The following is a 6,000-nucleotide window of genomic DNA, read 5'->3' as shown; positions in this document are numbered from 1 at the left end:
AATATGGTGACAGGTCTTCCTATGGTATCTTGCAGAGATGGTGTTTGTTCCGGATGTGTACTCGGAAAACATCATCGGGACAGTTTTGACAAACGTGCCTCTTGGCACGCCTCAGCCCCTTTACAGCTTGTGCACAGTGATTTATGTGGTCCTCTTCCTGTTGCTTCATTCTCTGGCTGCAAGTACTTCTTAACTTTCATTGATGATTTCTCCAGACGCACTTGGGTATACTTCTTAAAACTCAAGAGCGAAGTATTTAACACCTTTTTGGCCTTCAAAGCCTTTGTTGAAAAACAATCTGGACATCAAATTCTTAAGCTAAGAACTGATAATGGTGGAGAATATGTTAAAAACACATTCATCAACTTTTGCACCGAAAATGGAATTCAAATGCAACATACTGTTCCATACACTCCACAACAAAATGGTGTAGCTGAAAGGAAAAATCGCACCTTAAAGGAAATGGCTAATTGTATGCTGCAATCTAAAGGACTCAGTCTTAGTTTTTGGGCCGAAGCAATTAATTGTGCAAATTATATAATCAATCGCACTCCTACTAAGGTTCTAGAGAATATCACTCCAGAAGAAGCTTGGAGTTCCATTAAACCAGATGTAAGTCACTTTCGTGTGTTTGGAAGTGAAGCATGGGCCCATATTCCAGATGAAAAGCATAAAGCTTTAGAACCTAAGAGTGAGAAATGTACTTTTGTTGGATATTCTGAAGATGTAAAAGGTTATAGACTTATTCCATTTAAGTCCAAAAATGTTATCATTAGAAGAGATGTAAAGTTTGATGAAAATAAATCAGCCTGCGAGCCTAGTCCGGCGGATGTGCCACCTCTTTCTATCTCTTCTACTTTTGAAAACATTTCTTCTTCAGATGATGAAAGCGAGGATGATAATCCTCCCCCACCTTCTCAGGATCCTCAACTTCCACGATGGGTCCGTGCTACTCGGGATGCAGCAGGTGATCTTGCCGGTGATCCTACAGATCAGCGACGTACACGTTCTCAATTTGAAAGAGCCTCTTCTTTACTGGCTCAAGCTCCAGTAAATCATGATCCTGACACTTTTGCAGAAGCTTCAGGCCATCCACATTGGGAAGCAGCTATGAATGAAGAATATCATTCATTGATGACAAATGATACATGGGATCTTGTTCCTCTACCAAAGGGACGCAAACTTGTTAGATGTAAATGGGTTTACAGAACCAAGTATGGACCAGATGGGAAAGTTGATAAACATAAAGCTCGTCTCGTTGCTAAGGGCTTTTCACAGGTTGAAGGCATTGACTACACTGAAACCTTCTCCCCTGTTGCCAAAATGAACTCTATCCGCCTTGTTCTTTCCCTTGCTGCCTCTTTAAAATGGGAAGTCCATCAGATGGATGTTAAATTTGCCTTCTTGCATGGGGACTTGCAGGAAGAAATCTATATGGAACAACCCATTGGCTTCATACAAACAGACTCTAGCCTTGTTTGTCGACTTAAGAAATCCCTTTATGGCCTCAAGCAAGCTCCTCGGGCTTGGTATGCCAAAATGGATAGCTTTCTTTTAGAATCTGGCTTTTCTAGGTGTCATTCTGACAATACTGTCTACACCAAGAAAGTGGGCAACTCTCTCATCATCCTTGTTCTTTATGTTGATGATCTTATTCTTACTGGTAGTGATCCCAACCTTATAAACCATGTGAAGTCCAGCCTTAAAAAGAAATTTGAAATGACAGACTTAGGACACTTACACTATTTTCTCGGTCTTCAAGTCTTGCAATCCCAGGAGGGTATTTTCCTTTCCCAGTCCAAGTATGCTTGTGATATTCTTCGTCATTTTCACATGGAAGACTGTAAGCCAGCCCCTTCTCCCTTTCAGTCTGGAGTCAAACTTTCAGTCTCTTGTACTTCTCCTGAAGTTGATGCTACCTTATACCGTCAACTTGTCGGAAAACTCTTGTATTTAACCCATACTCGTCCTGATCTTTCCTTTGTTGTTGGCCTTGTTGCTCGTTTTATGCAAAACCCCCGTGAAAGTCATTGGAAAGCAGCTAAAAGAATACTTCGTTATGTTCGAGGTACAGTACAGTTTGGGATTCATTACAGTGCCAAAGCAGCTCCTCTGTTAGTTGGTTTCACTGATTCTGATTGGGCTGGTGACCCTGATGATCGGAAGTCTACTGCCGGTTATGTCTTCACTCTTGGTTCAGGACCTATTACATGGGCTTGTAAGAAACAGGCTGCCATTTCTCTTTCGTCAGCAGAAGCAGAGTATCGTGGTGCCGTGGAAGCTAGTAAGGAAGCCTTGTGGCTTCGTCAGATCCTATCAGAGTTTGGCTTTGAGCAGCAGCATCCAACCACACTTTGGTGTGATAATCAAAGTGCCATTCAGCTATGCAAAGATCCAGTCCAGCATCAGCGCAGCAAACACATTGAACTACACATGCACTTCATCAGAAAGCTCATTCATGACCATGTTCTTGAAGTGCAATATTGTCCAACAGATGATCAGGTTGCAGACATCTTCACAAAGGCTCTCACAGAGGCGAAGTTCACTAAACTTCGATATATGCTTGGAGTTCAGGAAGTTGTCACTAAGGGGGGATAGGCTCTAGTGCCTCCTTCCTTCTCCTATTGTGTCATATTTGTAAATCCTTCAATCCTATCCCAAGTTGTTCTTAAGGGGGGATGTTAGGATATTCCGACACATAGGATATAGTTAAGTTCAACTTGGTCTAGTATAGAGTTAGGTTAGAGTTAGGTAAAGTGTGTTTCTTTACCGTTGTACATTTTGTAACTTACAATCCGACGGTCACGATATGTAGTGATCCGACGGTTCACTCTCACCTCGGTATTACCGACACTTGATCCGTGGCTTGACACCCGATTGGTCCATGAGTTCTATTTAAAGCGCATGGAGGGTCATTGTTCGGGTAATCCGTGCATGAGAGAAGCTTATGTAAATTTTCATTCTTTGATTAATAAATTGCCTGTAGTACCCACGTTGGGACAGGCCGTGGACTGTTTCCCTCCTTGCACTTTGAGGGTTTTAACCACGTCAAAAATACTGGTGTATTGATTTGAGATCTGGTTGTGAGCGGTGTCCTTTTGGTGTTCTTTCTGAGGAACTTACCCTGTAAATTCCTACACTTACCGAAGCCTCCGCAATTTCTAGGTACCTGACAACCTGCGTCCATAGCCAGTGATCGACTGCCTTCTCATTATTACAATCGATTACACTCAAAATACCACGCTTGTTACTGAGGATACGAGGCCACGTGTACTCTGATTTGTGATATGTGAATTGACCTCTGCCTCTGTGGTGGATCTTCCACCTCTCCCGTGGTGAACCATAAGACTCCCACCCGTGGTGCCATTTCTAGGCATGATGGATTAGGTAGTGATCACTTATGTCTGGCCACATAAATCATTGATTAGCGGCCCCATGTATGTCGTCCTGCTCACCTGGCATACCTGTGAGGTCGTGCCTGGAGATTTGTAAGCATTTGTTCCTAAGATTTTCACACGCGATGTTCTGCCAACAGGTGTCCATGCTATCATTTCGATGATCGACCGCGTGGTTTGCAAGGCTATCCACCAAAGCATTTGAATTTCTCCTGATTGCCTGCAAAACCGCCCCATCTAGAACATAAAGATGTTTAGCTATGAGCTCAGTTACCATGGCTAGTCACCAGTTCTTTGTTACCTTCTCGGCCCGCGAACTAGTTTGTAATTTCCTCGTTGCATTGATAGCTAGGAGTGAGTCTCCTTCCACAACTGTTGCCCCCTTCCCCAAGCGGATTAGGATTATTAAACCTTGCTCTAGAGCCGCAAATTCGGCTTCGTTATTGGTAGCTTCTCCCAGAGAATTGCTGAAGATGTGGAGAATTTCGCCTTTGTAGTTGCATATTACCCCTCCAAGGCTGGCAAGGCCAGGGTTGCCCCGAGAGGCCCCATCAAATTTTAACTTGTGAAATCCCGGTAGAGGAGGTTGCCAGGAGAGTGAAGAGGAGCCGGGCTGAGGTCGCTGAGCCAGAGAAATGGGGTCCGTTGCTGCAATTATACCGAAGATCTTCAGAATTCGCCTGTCATTTGCAGATGGCCTGATCTCTTGTTCTGCTTTACACCTGGTAAGGGTTGTCTCATGCATATTTTGCATGATATTAGTTTTAATAGTTTCTAGCTGCCTGGAATCACTTTGATAAATTCTTTTGTTTCTCTCTTTCCAAGTAGAGTAGACTATAAAACCAGGACTTAACTTCCATAGGATGTTGACAGAGTTGCATTTTGAATAATTTGTTCTCTAGTTGGTTATGATATCTTGTATAAATTTTCTAATTATGTCTGTTTGATTAAAGATTTCCTCCATCCAAACCCAAATTTTATTGGTCCATTCACAAATGTTGAGGAGATGATTCATCATTTCCTCTTCCTTTCCACTGAGGGGGCATTGGGATGGACCGATACATCCTTTTTTACGCAGGTTCTCCCAAGTGAGGATCCTACGATTCATTAAGATCCATAAGAAGGTTTTTATCTTCAGCCAGATGGTGGTGTCCCATACATTGTTGTGCCAATCCACTTTCTCTGCCTAATCCCTATTTTCTAGATAAAGTCTGGCTTCCTTTAGGTTGAATGAGCCACCATCCAGCTTGCCCCATCTCAGTTGATCCTTATCCTGAGAGTAACGGATCTTCCTTTTATCCAAACAAGAGTGCAAGGATAAGAGAAGGTTATCTATTCCATTCACATGTGGGGTAGTGTTTATGTCCCAATGCCTCCAGTGCTGATCCTCAATATTGTTTCTCCAGTATTGGTTCACCGTTAGTTTTCCTTACGCCTGGTACCTGTGTTGTAAGGGTTGAAAGTTAGGATTTTCAAGCTTGGGAAGTTGCTACCAAGAATCTTCCCAAAAGAGAGTTGTGTTGCCATTATGTATTTCCCAGAAGCAGTATTGTTGTATGATGTTTCTATTGGCCTTATCCATGTTCCATATGGGGGAACCTACTGGAGGGTCAGTCATCCGAATGAGATCCTGAGGGCTCCAATCTTCAGCATACTTGGCTTTCCATAGCCTGGCCCAGGGTGTTTGTTGTTATTTAACCCATTTCCACCATATTTTTTCTCCACAGGCTTTGTTTACTGTGTCCGGGTCTTGAAGTCCTAAGCCACCCAGGATTTTGGGTTTAAAGAGTTTTTACCAAGCAATAAGAGCCCATTTCTATTTGTCCGAATTTCCATTCCATAAGAAAGTTCTTTGAATGTTTCTAATCTTCTGGAGTACTCCTTTGGGGGCCGGAATGATGGAGAGCATATACTAAGGGATGGCTTGTAGGACAGCCTTAGTTAGGACAAGTCGACCAGCAAAGTTAAGGGCTCTATTGGTCCTGTGTTTACTTCAAACTTCAAGGTTAGACAGCAGTTTCTACCAGTGGGTCTTTTGCCAGGGTTTATCAGTCAAAGGGATTCCTAGATACTTAAAGGAAATATTTGCCTTCTGAACCCAAGGATAGCAGTGAGATTCTTCTGGATTGCTAAGTGAGTATTGAAAAAGAAAATGGAGGATTTGTCCAGATTAAGATCCATACCGGCAGTTTTACTGAAGAGATTAAGAATATCTTTGAATCCTTTTGCTTCTCGAATCGTTGGGGTTCCATAGAGCATGGCGTCGTCCACACACTGTTGATGAGTTGTGGTTGGGCATGGTGGCAGGGGTTGGAGGCCCTATGTGATGTTTTTCTCCTTTGCAGTTTTTATGATGTGACTCAGGCCTTCCATTAAAATGACAAAAAGAAAAGGGGAAATGGGATCCCCTTGACGAATACCTCGAGAGGGGGCAAAGGGGAAGGTGGGAGCTCCATTGACTAGGATCGAAAATCTGGGGGATTTGATTAGGGCTAGAATCCAGTTGATCTAGCATTGAGAAAATCCAAATGCTTCTAGAATGGCTTCCAAATACCTCCAACTGACTTTATCATAGGCTTTTGAAAGGTCCGACGGGATGATCATA

The sequence above is a fragment of the Pinus tabuliformis genome, chromosome 4_1 (genome assembly GCF_031772625.1).
Source record: "Pinus tabuliformis cultivar Carrire ecotype Pingquan chromosome 4_1, CPIR1, whole genome shotgun sequence".
Lineage (NCBI taxonomy): Eukaryota > Viridiplantae > Streptophyta > Pinopsida > Pinales > Pinaceae > Pinus > Pinus tabuliformis.
Note: the sequence above shows the minus strand (reverse complement) of the source record.